The 17,942-nt window shown below is 36.1% G+C and overlaps 1 protein-coding gene across 9 annotated transcripts in view; it reads right to left on the bottom strand.

Annotated features, from left to right (window-relative positions):
• ZBTB20 (zinc finger and BTB domain containing 20) overlaps positions 1 to 17,942 on the bottom strand; it is a 546,378-nt gene that overhangs the window by 150,348 nt on the left and 378,088 nt on the right. For 8 of the 9 annotated variants that reach the window (XM_081950746.1, XM_081950743.1, XM_081950745.1 and 5 more), the window contains one exon: positions 3,579 to 3,645. The exons of the other annotated variant lie outside the window; for it this stretch is intronic. The gene's annotated coding sequence lies outside the window, so the exon portion shown is untranslated. The remainder of the gene's footprint in view (positions 1 to 3,578; positions 3,646 to 17,942) is intronic. 9 annotated transcript variants of the gene reach the window in all.

The following is a 17,942-nucleotide window of genomic DNA, read 5'->3' as shown; positions in this document are numbered from 1 at the left end:
CTTCATCATTTAGTCATGCTGGCCACATGGCCACGGAGACATTTTCGGACAGCATGGGCTCTTCGGCTTTTAAACGGAGGTGACACCACCCCCTAGATTTGAGAACAACTAGCATATATGTGCGAGAGGAACCTTTACCTTTTACATATTATTTTGGTTAAGTAATATATGTGTCTGCTTGTCTGTTGATCATACAGTCTGAAAAGGGGCTTATAGTTTCAAGTGACTCCTTGACCAACTAACTAATCGGTGATAGAGATTTTAGACAGATTTGTGACAATTGTTGGTATAAGACAGTATGAGATATCTAGATAAACTACTAAACTGCATTGAGGAGGAACTAATAAATGTGATACATACTAGTACCAATCATGCTGGGAAATTAAAAGGATCAGACATAGAAGCTATTTTTCTAGGTAGCAAATTGAAGTCCAGTTTTCAGAAAGGTTACCTATTCCATGTAGAAGCCAGCCAGACTGATAGAACTCATTATGAACTCAATGGTTGAGATGATATTTAGTAAGTAGAATTAGATTTTTGTTTTTAAGGCACTGGAGAACATTTTGCTATAAGACAAATTCTCTGAATGAGAGAATTGGCCTTGAACCAAAATGGAAACATGGTGACTACTTAAAAATTAGTATTTAAACTGACATCTGGGAAAGAACTAACAGGTACTGGGGAACGTCTGGTTTCAAAGGGTGTAAATATTTCAGAGATACTATTTGGGATAGAATGAAATTTGTCTATAGATTCATGGATGGCCAGGCCATTCAGGAGAGAAGAGTGCAACAATAATGCCATAAACAGGGTGGGGGGAAATAGTAAGCTGAGGAACAAAATACAAACTTGCTAGGCCTTGGTTTGCTCCAGCAGAGGTGTTTATATGTTCATCCAAATACTAATTTGACCTAGACTTTCTTAACTTCTAAGCATTGGCCAAATATGGTTTCTGACCTACTCTTTAAAAACAATCTAAGCCTACGCACGGTCACTCATGCACTGGTGACGTCTCGCCTGGACTACTGTAATGCTCTCTACATGGGGCTTCCCTTGGGACGTGCCCGAAGACTGCAGCTAGTCCAGAACGCAGCCGCGCGGGCAGTCATGGGGAGTACCAGGTACTCCCATGTAACACCGCTCCTGCGCGAGCTGCACTGGCTGCCTGTGGTCTTTCGGGTGCGTTTCAAGGTTTTGACCACCATCTTTAAAGCGCTCCATGGCATAGGGCCCAGTTACCTGCGGGATCGCGTCCTCCCACATACATCCCAGCGGCCAATTCGCTCTCACAGGGAGGGACTTCTCCTGGTGCCGTCCGCTAGGCAATGCCAGCGGGAGACGCCAAGGAGTAGGGCCTTCTCTGTGATGGGCCCAACCCTCTGGAATGACCTCCCCCCCGACATTAGCACCACCACCGACTTCCGCTCCTTCCGGCAGAAACTAAAGACTCACCTGTTCTGACTGGCTGGCCTGGCATAATTTCAACGCCTATCTCCTAGCATTTATATTTTTACTGGTTTTTAAGGGGATTATTCTGTAGACTTAATTTTATTGGGTATTGGGATTTTAATGTCTGTTTATTTTAATTATTTATTAGCAATACAGTCCTGCACATCTTTTATCCTCCTCTTATCCATCTATTTTATATTTGTATATATATATTGTCCATTTAGTAATTTTAATTGTTTTAATTTTGTTCTTTGACATGGACTGTACACCGCCCCGAGTCCCTTTCGGGAGAGGGGGCGGTCTATAAGCGCTAATAAATTGAAATTGAATTGAATTGAACTGTGCATGTGTCATCATATTTTGTGAAAGCAAGTTCCATAAATTTCCTGAATATATTACACACAGCCATTTTTATGTATCCTAAATTTTCCCCCAAAGAAGTTTTCTATATATTTCTAAGGTGCTAGTGTTATATGAGAGACAATATCTATGTCCTTTTTCCACACTTTGCATAATTTTAAGTTTTATAATACTTATTAAGCCTTAAGGCCAGCTGACCATTAGGACAAAACGGAGTAACAATACTATCTACTGTCAATCTTTTTGCTCATCAAGAATAGAAATGTATTAGATTAACAAATTAAAATGTTAGATGCAAAGATACTATTTTTTTTTTGTAAACAAGGCTTAAGTTAATCACTGGATCAATGTGTAAGTTTAAAAATGTATTAACTATTCTCCATTTGTGGACCTTTTCATATTCAGGAAAAGGGAATATAATAATCATTATCAGCTTGAGAAAAGCTGGATCTGCTACAATAGATATTAAAAAATACACAGTTTTTCAGAGGCACTATATATTTTACAATATAAACTAAATAGTCAAGAAAATAGCCAAGAAAAAAAAAACAATTAAGAAGTAATTTTAGTATATTATTTACAAAGAATTTAAGAAATGCAATGTTACTAAGGTTAATTGTTTCATAGTTTCCAAAAGGTATGGTATTTCATGTCAATGTCTATTGACTTGAAATATTGAATCTTTATTAATTAGCCTTTGTGCCATATCAAAGTGCAAAGTTATAGAAACAAATTATTATAACAATTTGATAAAAGCAATATAAAAATGGAATCTGATAAAATACAATTTAAAATGGAATTGGAATAAAATGCGATTTAAAATGGAATTGGAATAAATACAGTCTAAAATGAAATTGGAATAGAATACAATAATTTATGATATAGATAAAATATGGTAAAATTATATTTCGGTGTCACCCCTGCAATCTACCCCAATCAGTCCCACATATCCAGATCTCAACCGAACCATTTTGTTTAAGTACTGTGCTGTGTTAAATGTTATTTTCTAATTTTGCTACCTTCATAAGGTAAGTTATTTTGATATGGGGATCCCAATGGGTCATTTGTTTGGTATATAGACCAAGGTACCTGTCTCTCACCACCTTATACAAGCAATAATCAAATAGGATGTGAGCCAGGTCTTCTACCTCTGCCACTCCGCAAATGCAGAGACACTCACTATGGGGTATAGAATGGAATCTCCCATATCTGACTATTGTGTCAAGCTGTTCGAATCTCGCTCATGTAAATATCTCCCTAAGATGTTTTGGCAATTATAACTTCAAATAGTTGTCTACTTGAAAAGTATGTTTGTATTTACTTAGCCATTTCAAGTTACACACCTTACTGAGGATAGCTATATCATTTTGTGCTTCTATGTCCTTAATTCTTTGGGCAGCTCTTTTTTTGAGTTGTTTTCCTGTTAGGCAAGAGAAAAGGAAGGCCACAGCTTCTTACAAAATTTGTTAGTTTGGTGATCCATTTGATTTGTGATTGTAATTTTATTTGCTCTAGTAGATATAACTTGGGGAGTCTGGCTCCATTTCATTGACTTTGCACCAGTAGTTATATACTCTAATTTTGGATAGTGCATGAATTGTATTAATTCCCAATTCAGCTCTAACTGCTGCAGCAGATGTTCTTGGGTCTACACCCAAAAGGTGATACCTGGCTCATAGACACGAGGATTAAGGATAACTCAACATTTTCAAAGCAGAGATTAAAGGAAATGGACTTGGATTTTCTTTCTGACTACATACATGACTTACCTTACAGCAGATAAAGCTCTTGGTGTTTGCTTCTACGTATCTCAGTAACGTTTGCTGTTTTCTGCAACTGAAAAAGTTTTTAAAAATGTGTTAATCAGAAAACTATGGTAAAAGTCACTTGTCAAAATGATGAAACAGAAAAAGCTTTTATAAAATCTGCTCATGACAAAAAAACCCTTTAATATAATATATAAAAGTGCAAAGTGGCTTTTGTTGTTGCTCAGGGGAAAAAAAGCACTATAATTAATTTAGATACTAAGTGTAAGACTCTTTAGACAATCTCCTTGGGATAGTTCATAAAAATATTTTTTGTCCAGATAAATAGAATCTGGCAAATCCCAATTCTTACTAGATTCTTAATAAAATACCTATCAATTTTGAAAGCTGCCATCCCTACAGGTTGTTGTTTTAGGGTCTATAGTATATGCAAAGTTACATGTGCCCATTTTCATGTAAATGAAAATAAAACTAGAGTTCACTAAATTTGAAGGAAGTAACAAGTAAGATAGAGTTAATAAATGGAATAATTAGAATTATTCCATTTATTAACTCTATCTTACTTGTTACTTCCTTCAAATTTAGTTGTGAAAAATTAACCTGTTTTAAATCTTACACTAAATATATTGTACATATAAATCATCCTATTTTTCTTCAAATCATCCAGACCATAATCTGCTTCATTACTTGGTGATTGTTCTTCTCTGGTTTTAGTATATTCTCCACAAAAAAATTATTTAAAAAACTGTAGGTCGTAAATATAGATTTTACCTTTTAGTACTTCTATCAGACAGTAATATGTAAGCATTATAAGCAGTTGATGTGTGAACAAGACCTTCAGAAATAGGGGAAGAGATGCTGCCTAAGCTATGGTCAGATAAGAGAGGGCATAATTGGCAGCTGCATAATGGGTAGAGAAAAAGGCTCAGAAGGGCCCTTTCCCATCCTTTCCTCTGCAAAGGTGATGGCAATAGATTTGTACTTTCAGACTTGCAAGATTCTGTTCATGTATCCTTACGAAAATAGAATTAGCTCATCTGATCTTATTTCCTTCCTGGTTTACCTGTGAAGACTGGCATCAATCATGCAAGCCTGGAAGTACAAACCTCCTGCTTTCTGCTTTACAGTCTGAAAAGTTAGAGCAGGATCTTTCAGACCAGGGATGGGTTGCTGCTGGCATTGCTGCCGGTTCGGTGCCTCAAAAAATTTGTGCATTGCACTTGCCCAACACTTTCTGTGGCCTGGTTCCAAACTGGCCACAGCCTGGTAGTGGACCATGATCCAGGAGTTGGGGACCCCGACATACCCTACATAAATAATAAGTAATGCTTCAAAATAAATAGAAATAAATATAATCTATACAAAACTAGTCTGTAATGTCCATTCATTAATTGAAATAGTAATGACTTCCACGCAACATTGAAATGGTATCAACAGTTGAACGGTTAAATCTGGAAAAACATGCATATCTTTCATTTGGGGATTATTCTAATTTCTGATACCAATTATTTTCAAGAAAAAAATGACATGCACAAATATATGGCACATTTTTCATGCCTGGTTTGAGCTGATTCAGGTTTGATATCTGGTCTGCTACTAAGTTAGGCATTGGAACCATCCCTTACAGAAGTGACTAATAAGTTACTTGGCATGACAAACTTGGTGTTTGATAAGTAGTGTTTATGGAAAATGCTTCTACTTAGTTGTGTCCAAACCTTCCTACTGCTTCAATTATCATGTGTCCCAATAACATCTTGGAATAAGAAAAAGGAAGACACATATTTACTTTCTACCAGTAGAATTGTATTGTTTTTGTCAAACTACACAGAAGAGCCACTCTCCCTTATATTCAGCATTACATTGTGAAAGGAATATTTGTATTCTGTACTGTGAATATATGTTTCAATAAACTTAATGAACTAATAAGGTTAAACACAACCTGTGTCAATAAAACAAATAAGATAAAGGTAAAGGTTCCCTTCGCACATATATAGTAGCTGTTCCCGACTCTAGGGGGCAGTGCTCATCTCAATTTCAAGGCCAAAAAGCCAGCGCTGTCTGAAGACGTCTCCGTGGTCATGTGGCTGGCATGACTAAATGCCAAAGGCCCACGGAATGCTATTACCTTCCTATTGGATCTTATGTGTTTCCTATTTTTCTACTTGCATTTTTACATGCTTTCGAACTGCTAGGTTGGCAGAATCTGAGACAAGTAATGGGAGCTCACCCCATTACGCGGCACTAGGGATTCAAACTGCTGAACTGCCAACCTTTCTGATCGAAAAGCTCAGCGTCTTAGCCACTGAGCCACCACATCCCTTGTAAAACAGATAAAGGGGAACAATTATTTAATGTGGAACATGTATAGTACTTGTGAATCAATGCATGGCTATGGAGTATTTAGGGTGGCTTTTCTCTTATTTTTTTTTTTTTTTTGCAAGCCACTTTGGATTTCATTCCTGCTCTCCTGTAATTGTCCCTGTATCTTTTAAACCCCTGTGGCAAGCTAGTTTCTTCTGCCCTTTTCTCACTCTGGCTGTTTTCCGAAGTAGAGGATTACAACTCATATCATTCCAGCAATTACAGGAACTGGACATATTAACTGCTAAGAAGACAGTTCTATCCGAGCACATGTGAGCATCACAAGATTGGAAAGTCATGGCTCCTTGGCAAGTTATCTCAACATGTCCCTTATTTTAAGAAGTCATATCATACTCAGCCTGGCGTGATTTAGCATATATCTTGTATATCTCCTAATAAGGGAAAGAATTCTGAAGCTGCTAAAAGTACACAATATAGGCCCAAATGCTGTCACCCCAATTCCCCTTTCTGAAGAGACAGAAATTACATACTCTAAATTAATTTATCTTAGGTAAACAGCAAGAACCATGTTATAAACAGTATTGACTTCACTTCAACTTGTTAAACTTTTTCATCCTCATACTTTATAAACAGAAGTGGGGGGAAAATTAATGTATGTACATAACAGCAAATGTTCTCTTAGCATTTTACTTTTAAAAAAGCACTGTTTTTATCTTATATAAACAGTGGTGATGGAATTATAAACACCATTATTCCACCTCCATGTTAATGCTCTTATTATCTTGCATAAACAGAAGTGAACGCATATGTACATGACACTAATCAATCCTTTTCTTACACAAAAACCTAGATTCTTTTTATCTTCCATAAACAGTAGGGAAAGATTTACTGAATGAAAAACGCAGAGTTCCTGTTTTATATATGGGCAGGGGAGGGAAAAGGGAGAGAATATCAGCACCCTGGATACATATTCTAACAAATGCATCTCTGTGTTTATGTCTATCTCTAGTTAGTCACAAATAATGCTTTCTACAGGTGTTGTGGAAAATATTTTCGACTTTTTTTCCTGTTGCTAAGGCTCAGAATGAAAAGATCTAGAACTTAACCCTTTTAAAATCAGTAACAGTTTAATAGTGGGCCCCACCTAACTCACAAATGTTTTTTTTTTCTGTAACAGCATTTTCACAAGACATTTAAATAGGATGATCGCCTTTGCAATCTCTACAGTATTCAGTTTAAACTGGCCAAATAAGTATATCCTGATTTTAAAAAAGCAAACTTGTAGAGATAATTTTGTGCTGTAGAAATCAATTCAGCAGAATGTTATTCCTCCAAATGATTTTACATGGATTACTTGGCAGCTAAATAAAATTATATAAACGCTGTAAAATATCTGGAAAACTCTAGATTCTCACATAGGCATTTTGTGTACTAGAGCTGCATTTCTGTTGTTGCTGAAATTAATATATTTATACAACTTTTTAAAAACCATAGTAAGTTCTATTATGCAGATGAAAACTAAAATCTTTTCTAGGCTGTGTGTGGCCCATAAATTTATTGTCACACTCAGTTCTTATCACTATTACTATGAGTGGGTCATTCTGTGATTTTTCTCAAGAAATAGCAGATTCTGAACATTTTTTTCAGTATTCGGCTGGAGGATGTGGATTCAAATATCAAATTTTGTGATTTGTCATGGCACTATGACAAGTATTTTATTAATAGGTGTGATCCCCCCCACCGATATAACATTTGAATGTGTGCCAAAAGATTGAGGACCTGTATGAGTTATTTGCATGAACATTGTTTTGCTGGAGATTTCTTTTTCTTAATCTACCTATCCATTTCAATCATTTGAGTATAGGTTTTTGTTGATAAACAAAACATGAAGATAATGACATCTCTTTAGATTGCATAATTTTTTCTAGTTACAGTTTTCTTACATTTCATTACCAACATTAAATTCACTGTAATTACATGCAGCTTCAATTGAACATACATAAAATATATATATAAACAGTAAGTTCAGTTTATTTTATAAAACAGATTTACAGTAAATGTTTAAATATTATTTTTGGGTTTCTTATTGATTTGATCCTATGCCAGCGGGCGACGCCCAGGAGTAGGGCCTTCTCTGTGATGGGCCCGACCCTCTGGAATGACCTCCCCCCCGATATTAGAATAACGACCGATCTCCGCTCCTTCCGTAAGAAACTTAAGACCCACCTGTTCATCTTAGCTGGCCTGGCCTAACTGTAGTTTTTGTGTCCCTCTAGCCTGTATTTTAAATTTTTGGGGGTAGATTTTTTAGGTTGTTTTAATTTTTAACTATACTGTACAGCCTATCACTTAATCTGTTTTATGGGTATTTAAAATATTTAAGTATTGTATATTGTTTTATTTGTGGTCTGTACACCGCCCCGAGTCCCTTTGGGGAGAGGGGGCGGTCTATAAATTTAATAAAATTAAATTAATTAAATTGATCCTGACATTTGCAATTCCTGGTTTTTCCCCTTGGACAACACTGCAGCTAACTTGATTCTACCGAAGCTTCCAAATCCAAGACATCTGCATTTAACCTTGTATTAGCTAAGTGTATTATTCCACATACATTAGCTGAACCTGAGTGTAAAAACAGAGCCTGGCTCAACAATTGCTAGGAGCTTCTATATGTCTTTTTTCTTCTTCTTTTATTTAAATAAGATGACATTTCAGGACTCAATTTTACTTATAGTTTTGTAGCAACAAGACAAACACCTACACCACAATATACAAGCAGATGGATTCCAACACTCTAATTCTTCTGTAAACTGCAATTAGAGAATTTTCCAAAGCTCATCACTGTACAGCTGGAATACAAATCACTCCAAAATTTTAACATGTTAAATTGAAATATGCAATATTACTGAAAGATGTTGCTCTGAGAAAAAAAGGGGAAAGAAATTTGAGCTCTATTTTTCAAGCAAAGGAACCTTTATCTCAACAGCTTATAAATTCAGTGCCATAATGCACTGTAAGAAAAAGGATTCCCGAAATCATGAGGACAGTGCATTATCAGATTAATATTAATCTCTAGAGTGCTAGATTAATTTCCTGTCCATGTTAATGTCTTTTTGATTAGGATGGAAAATAATAGAAAAAAATCAATTGCAAAAAGTAGAAAGATTTAAAATACTAACAACTTTTAGAGCTTTTAGCCCAATAGATGTAATTAAATGTTAAAAGCTAGATCAGTGCCATATTATCAATTATTTCATGTTGTAGATGTTGTACAAAAGTCACAGAAATCAGAAATTTTACATAATACATGACACATTTGCTTCCCATCAATGGAAATAATTTTTAATTTGCAGCAATGAAAATAAACAATTATCAGTTTGGGTTGCAGATATAAGAGAAATGTGTTTGTAGAACTAGAAATAAACACATAAACACAAAGTCAGTGGACGTGCTTTTTGAAATACATGAGAGCACACTAGGTCAGTATCAATACAGTTATTTCAAATAATTCTCAAGGTTGCTGTTAGTGCATTCACTGTTAGTTAAAATGCAATTATAAAAAATGCTTGTTTCCTAGATCCTACCACAACAATTGATAAAGGAGATGTCTCACAAGAGGTGATCCCGCAAATAAACTGGCCCCATGCTATACAGGCCTTTGAAAGTGATAGTCAGAATTTTAAATTGTAAAGAAACTGGGAGCTATTCAGCTTGCCAGCATCAATATAATATGGGCAAAGTAGGAGGCATTTCAAATTGCATATATCACTGCATTCTCAATCAGTTAAAGTTTTCACTGGTCTTCGGTAGCAATTCCATCTATAGTGAATGTATTGCAGTAGTCCAAAAGGAGATGTATCTATAGCATGAAGGACCATGAGCAGGGTCTCCTGGTCTAGGAATGGGTACAATTGATGTACAAGATAATTTCGTGCAAAGAGTCCCCTAGCCATGGCTGCCACCTACTCCTTGGCACAAGTCCAGCAGGACCACTAAATTGCACAGGAATTAAATATGACAATTTTGCAGAGCTCAGGGGCACCCAACATAAGAGGAACCTAGATTACATCTATGCTCCCTCAATGCTGGCTGGAATAAGCTAAAGAGAAAAGAGAACCACCAAAGAATTGGCAAAGAAGTGTGCCAAGCATCAATATAAGTGTGCCAAGCGTCATTCTAGAAGGACACTATCAAAAGGTGCCAAGACATACAGGATCACGCACAAGCACAGACAATGCCATCTCTGTAGTATATGTTGTGGTCTGCCGATGGCCTGCAGAGCTGGCAACAGAGTCGAACAGTGAGGAAATTGAGGAGGAATATGGGCCAGTCCTGCGGGAGGCTTGGACAAGGGCTCTGCGTCAGAGGCAGAGAGGGGGCCAAGGTCATTTGGTAGTTATTTGCTACCTCCAGAGCTTCTGGAGTCTGACATCAGTGAGGCAGAAGAACAGCAGGAACCTGTTTCCAGTGTGTGCATGCGCAGAGCTGCCAGAAGGCAAGAACAATTAAGAAAACAGAGTCAACTCGGGAGTAAGGCTTGGAGACATAAAAAGTGGAATGAACAGGACGTGAGCTTTTGCAGGAAGCAATTAGTTCATCTGGTCAGTTCAAGGTTTGAAAAGTTCTGTTTGACTCTGTGCTAAGTTTGGCCTTGTTCTGCATTTGGCAGTTAGGTCTCTGGCAGCATTCCAAGGGAGATAAGGTGGGTGTTTATCAACAGTATTCTGAAAGACTGTGGCAACTGAAGCAGACATCTGTCGGAATCTTCACAGACTGTTCGTGAAGGTGTGCAGACTGTGAATGACCATAATTCACAGCTGTATAAATAAAAGAAGGTTTGGGGGGACTAAGACTGTGATTTATGCTTTCTCAGGAAGCCTAGGTCAGAACAGTATAACCCAGACTGAATTCCCTAAAAAAGGGAAGGTTCAAGACAACACAAAAGTTATCCAATGAAGTTCTCTTGAAAAGGGAGAAAACCAAGTGGTCCCTAATGACAAACAGAAACCCCCTTTCCACGAAGAACATTAATATTCAAAGACAAAGTCAATTAAATTTGATGATCTGCACTGTTCTTATCCTATTCCTATCCTGTGGACTGCACTCACTTCTGCTTTGGGATAGTATTGTTAGTACACATCCCCCTCCTGATTAAAGATTTTTCAAACTTCAGAATTATCAGAATATGTAAAAAAAAAACTATGATTATTGCACAAATAAAACTTTTCATTACATATTATTTTGTTTTTAATGAGCTACTGGAATGGCAACTAAACCCAAATGTTCAACAGCTAGCTTAATTCCAGCTGTGTAACTGTCTGCCAAACTGAGAAAGATGATGGAAGAGGATAGTTCTAATTTGTTAAAAGAGATCCTGGCTCAGGTAAAAGATCTGGCAGAGCTTAAATGTGATTTAAAACAGATGCATGAAAAAATGACTTGCTATGAGGATTGATTGGTTGCCCACAAGATGATTACTCAAGCCAGTCATAATATTTTGGGTAAACGAATTGCTTACTTAGAGTCACAATTATGTGGGAAAAACTATGTGTGATTGGCATTGAAAACTTTCCAAGTCAATCAAACCTGGCTGAATTTATGGATAATTTTTTTTTTAGAAAAAAAATCCTACTTTCCTTGCAGGAGCAGAGTTTCAAGTCAAGATTGATCATGTGATTAAAATTCCTTTAATGAAATGGAACTAGTTCCAATTCCGCTACTGGAATTCCACAGATGAAATTTGATGTATATTACTTAAGACATCACTGAACTGGGATTCTAGCTGAAGCAAGATACCAATTTGTCTTGATTTTACTAAAGAAGTCTCTGAAAAGAGAAGACTTTTCACAAAAGCAAGATCAATATAGCTTCAAACCTCCATATTTTCCAGCTATATTTTGCATTAATCACCAAGATCAGATTCACATATTTGAAATCCTTTGAATGCAGAGGTCTTTAGCCTAAGTTTGAAATGTGGTAATGGACAAATCTGATTGTGTTTCATTCCTTGGAATCTGTTTGTATTTGAGTGCCCAATGGTGCACTGGAAAACTTATTTTTTAAGACTACATTTCTTGTCCCTTTTCTTGTACTCCTCATTTTTATTATGGTTAACTTCATGATAAAAACTCTGGGCATATTGCCAACTCTAACATTTATATCTATACATAGCATATTTGTTTCAATTAGTATGTTTGAAACCATTCTATATTTCTTCACTTAATAAGCAAAAGAGACAAGATCATAGTGCTGTCCTGCTTAGGAAGTCAAATATTTGTTTTCTTAAAAATATAGTATGGTTTGCCCAGTCAGCCAATTTTTTTTATTGGATTTGGCATTTTTATCCTATCAAGTACTTCTCAAAATGATGGTGTTTGATGGTGTTAAAGCATCCTTGCAGAATGTAAGCTGTTCCAAGTTAAGCTACCTTTTGCAATTGACTGACGATGCTTTTGTCAAAGCCAATGGTGTTCAAATGGTGCTCCAGATATTTTAGCATTGCACTCAAGGCACCTATTGCTATTGTTGCTATGTTTGTTTTATTTTGCCACAGTAATTCTATTTCTACTTGCAGGTCTTTACATTTTGTGATTTTCTCCAGTTTGTTCTCTTCTATTCAGCTGTCTCCAGGTACTTCCCCATCCACTATCCAGACATTTTTGTTTGTCTTGATCACAATTGTTAAATCTGGAGTATTATGTGACAGGTAGTTGTATGTTTGAATTCTGAAATCCCACCAGTTAACTGTGGTTCCACCAATTCTTTTTGCTGGCAAATGGTCCCACCAGTTTTTGTTTGCAGGGAAATGGTGTTTCTTGCAAATCTTCCAATGCACTATTATCATCACTTTCACATGCCCTTCTTTGTAGCCAGTCTATGTACTATTCTAGCAGCAATTAACTTTGCTGTCAAATGTTTCTTTAGCTTATTTGCAGCTGTCTATGGCTGTCTTCTCAATGCTGGCTTTGTATGTATTTGGTCTTAAGAACAAATCCATATATCTTAATCCCTCTGTCTTTTTCTTAAACTTTTCCTGCTGGTGGTCATTGCCAGGTCTTATCTGTTTTGTCTATTTTTTTAAATGTAGTAGGCATGCATTATTTTGCTTTGCCTTGCCGTGTCTCTTTTCTGTTCTTTATCTGATCTTGTAGGCCAGTTTGGTCTCTCCAATATTTAGTAAGCTCTCTTGTTGTAGTAGCTTTTTCACTGTCCTTTAGATATTCTTCCAATGCCCCTTTTACAGCCTAAACTGTGTAGTATACTTACATTACATAGCCATCTATTTTACTTGGTAAGTAGATTAGGTTTTATTTGCAGATACTATTCTTTTTTTCAATATACCTTGATACTCACCAGCTTTGAAACTCATCAAATTTGATATTCAATGCATTTTGATGTGGAATTTTTGTCCCAGTATTCATAATTTGTTTGGTATCTGACACGCAAACTAGAACTTGTCAGTATAGGCTGCCCCGTGACTCACAAAAAATTGTTTGGTACTCATTATTTTTGGTACTCATTGTGTCTCCCAAAAACAGTTAATGATGAGTACCAAGGTACCACTGTATAAAGAGGTTTCTTCAGATATCAGTAGATGGGAATCATGAAACCTTACCTTATGGGGAAAGGTGAAAGCTTTCAAATTATAACCAGATTAATTTATGCTCTTAGATTAATTCCAATCCATATATTTGTAAAATATATTCCCAAAATAAATTTATTGTTTAATTTTTTTGTTGAGTTTCCAAGAATATCTTTATAGAAAGGGCAGTTTCAATTTTCTGAATTTGGAGCTATATTATCATGCTTACACTAATATTGTCAGGTATTAAGTGTTGAAGCCAACAACTGATACTAATTTTCCAGTTTAGATAACTTTGGAATATATGCATAAAGCACATTTGGATAGTATTAGGATATTAATTTAGTATATTAATAAAGAGTATATTAATGCTCTGGAAACTGTGTCAGTTTAAGTTATAATTTTCTATATAATTTCTAATTGAAAAACTCTTTTTCCATGTTAAATGGATGTTATGGGGAAACCATTGGGGAACATTGGGGAAAAGATGGTGATTTGGAAAAATTGGATGGAAGCTGAGATACTGATTTTGGACCAATTGATGGATGATAAAAATGAATTTTAATAGATAATGTGTTGATATCATCTATCAGATGTAACCCAATGACAATATTTACAGTTACAACATTTTTTATCCACATTGTTTGTATTAGCACCTTTTTGGTAGGTTTGGTAGTTTTTTTGGGGGGGGGGTAGGTTTATTGGATTTATATGCCGTCCTTCTCCCAAAGGACTCAGGGCGGTGTACAACATAAAAACACATATTACAAAAGTTAAAAGAAAGATTAAATAGAATATCCAAAAAACCCAGTAGACAGTTACAATGAGATTTAAAAATTAAATTAAAATTAACAATTAAAATTAATAATTTATTTTATTCAGGCCAGGCCGGCTTGCTGTAAAAGCCAACTTTTAGGGCGCGTCGGAAGGACCGGAGGTCGGGAATTATGTGAAGCTCCAGGGGCAGCTCATTACTTCTAAGTCACCACCTAAGTTACTAGAACAACTAGTTAAATCTTTAAAACTAACCCCCCAAAACTATTAGTTTTTATACATATTTGTTATCAATAAATTAATGTGTACAGATGTACAAATGTATAGATACTAAGAAATGAGTTTTTAAAAGAAAAGGGATATAATTACTATAACTGGAATGAATAGTCATAAAAAATAAATATACTTTGATATATACTGAAATGTCTAATTCTCATAAATAGTTTTACTTTTTTAGAGGTTCTGTAAGAACATGCATGAAAAATCCAGCAAAAATGTTATTACTGCAGAAGGAATGTAATGAAAATGTTCTCTTAATTACAACTGCAATAAAAACAGCTCCTACGTTTAAAGTGTACTCTAGGAAAAAGATAAACAAAATTTCCAATTGTGAAGGAGACAACCATTTGAGAAAATATCAACCAGGGGAAAAAATTGGCAATAGTCTATATTTCAATAAAAATTCTAGATTGTTTATGTGCATTTAAGAAGCCTTAAGACCTAAGCACTTTAATATGCCTTTAAAAAATCATTAAATTATTTTGAATTCTTCAAACAATCCAAACTGTTTATTAAGACAACTTTTTAAGTTTTATTTAGTTTCTAATCATTGCAGCAACCAAAGTGCAGTAGATCACATTTTAATCACTGGATTCCAAATGTTGTCTCTCCTACAAGACAATACGGCAAAATGGACCAAGCATTTGATTCAGAATAATATAACATTAGCTGGGATCACTTTTGGACAAACTGTTTATTGCAAGCAGTGCAAAATATGGTCCTTGAGAGCACTTGGTAGATTTTTTTTTTTAATAAATTCCATTTTAGTTCAGTTTATTGTAAACTGCAAATGTTCATGCTTACTGACAAAAGTTCAAAATGTCCTGCCAGGGAATACTGTTGAGATCAGAAAAGAGGAAAACAAATAAAACAAAGCTTCTATTCCTTATATTTTTCCAGATTTTTTTTCCACATCTATTCAATTTAGCTTCATTAAAAAGCCATCCACTTAATGGATAAACAAACTTCATATATAAACCTAAACCAAAATCTTACTATAAATTTATAAACAAATAAATACTTTGATAATAGCGAAGTGTCTAGCACCGAATAGCAGCATTTGTTTCTGGCACCAAATAGCAGCATTTGCAGGATTTTTCCCCAGATTCTCTTATCATTCCTCTCCCTCCAGGGGTGGGTTCCAGCAGAGACTACTGCTGGTTCGCTCAGGGATGCACCGTGTGCGCGCACTTGCTTTGTACCACACATGTGTGGTACAAATAAAATTGCTCTGCGTATGCACAAAAGCAAAAAACAAGATGGCGGCACCTACGGGAGAACAGGTTCGTGGGAATGGCAGGCCTGGGTTGCTGCTTGTTCCAGTGACCCAGGCCGTCAAGTACTACCGGTTCGGTCGAACCAGTAGGAACCCATCACTGTCTCCCTCCCTTCCTGCCCCTCTCTTTCCTTCCTTCCTTCCTTCCCTCACTCTGTGTTGTTAGTGCACGCGTATTAGGAAATTTCAATATATGACATTCTTAACTTTTATTGATCTTTATCTTCATGATTAAGACTATCAAACAGATATCTACCTGTATGATAGGGAAGTATGGACCTTAGATGTTCACTGAAAGGGATTCATACTGGCAATGGACTCAACCAAATAAACTGTAGCAGTCAAATGCTAATTTATTTAATCCAGTCTCATGGCTATGCTCTATGCATGGTGACAACTAAGTGAAATCATACACATTTCTCACTGCAAAATTTTAAAGTTTCTGTTACTATAATCTGTATCACCGATTCTCAAGCTTAGCGTCTTTTAACTTCAACTGGCTGGAAAATTCTGGGAGTTAGTTTTCTGGACTCTCCTGCCACAAAGGGCTAACACTTCAAGTCAACTATTGCTAAAATAATCCAAGCACATTTAGAACATTCATATAAAGAATCCATCCTGCCACTTGATAATGGTATCAAAATTAATTTTAAAATATTGTTTCAAGCATTCATATTCACAGAAGCCATTCATTACGCTTGTACTTTAACACCAATAATGCTCCCCCAGCTTTCTTTTCCAAATCTAACATGCATTTCCCTTAGAGACAGACTATTCTTCGTACGATAACCTATCTGCAAATTTAGTAAATAGTCTCATGGCTATGGAAATCTAAATTCTAATATGTGTCTCTACAGACCAAATCTGAATATAAATTTTGTTCTTAAACAGACTGAAATTATCATTGCTTTAGTACCTTTTCCTCTGCATTGTTAAGGGTATTATATCTACAGAATCTGCAGTTTATAAAATGGCTACCACGTTTGATAGAATTTTAATTTTATCTTTAAATATAGTTTTTATTTTAAAATTAAAATAGCAACAGTTCTTGCTTAATGACCACAATTGGAATTGGCAACTTCATCCCTAAATGATAGGGTAGTTAAATGGAATATCATGTAACTATGACAGACACATGTCACCTACAACCAATAAGTAAATCACCTGCTGCCATTTAGCAAAACATCACATGACCACAGCTTGTGATTTTATTGCCTCTTTAGCCATTGACTCTGCTTGTGTGATGGCATCATCGATTGCTGATTTGGAGGGGGAGGAGGACCTGGAACTGGGACTGTCAGACATGGGGACTCAGAGTCTCCAGGAGTGCCCAGACAGTCTAGTGAGGAAGCAGCCTTGTCCCTCCCAATGAGAAATATTAGGTTATACGTAGATTATTTATTCAGGCACATGGGAGAAAACTGTTGGCAAAAACAACTGTTCAATTTCCTGTGTGTAATATTTTATTCCATGTTTCTTGTATCCTAATTTTGTGCTGTGATCCTTGGATTTCTCTTGTTGGCTACTCCTGGACCTGGGCTTGGATCTGATTTCAGACTTGGACTAATCATTCCGGACTTGCCTCAGGGAGATTCCTTGTGGGGAGTGTTTGGTTGGGAACTTACTGCTTCAACTTCATTTGGATGCTTGGACTTACTCACTGAACTGCTTATGAGGTGGGTTTGTGAAGGAGTATTTTTGGAGATATCACTATTACAAGTAGAGTGGCGCAAACATATTCTACTCGCACCTATTGCCATGCATGTGACTTGGGTCAGAACAACTTGTTGGCATCTAGATGTGAAGCATGTAAAGGAGACATCATGTGACTACACAATGATCACAAATGACTCCAGTTGTGAAATTCCCAAATATTGATTCTGTATAATGGGGATGCTGCTATGGTCATAAGTACAAGGATCAGTAATAAAGTTACTTTTCCAGTGCCATATCACTGAATGGTGACAAAATAGGGTAGTTGTTAAGTTAGTTCTACATGTAAAGGTTCCCTCAAAACAATGGTGAGGCTTTCCTGAAGCCTGGGGAGTGCGAAAATGGCCTCCCCCGCCCTCTACGAGGAAATACCAGGCTCATAGAGGCGAGTAGTATGGCATGACAGGGAGGAGCAGGGGGG

Source organism: Natrix helvetica (assembly GCF_964273705.1).
Source record: "Natrix helvetica genome assembly, chromosome: 4".
Lineage (NCBI taxonomy): Eukaryota > Metazoa > Chordata > Lepidosauria > Squamata > Natricidae > Natrix > Natrix helvetica.
The sequence above is the reverse complement of the archived record's forward strand: the minus strand, read 5'-3'. Positions and strand labels throughout refer to the sequence as shown.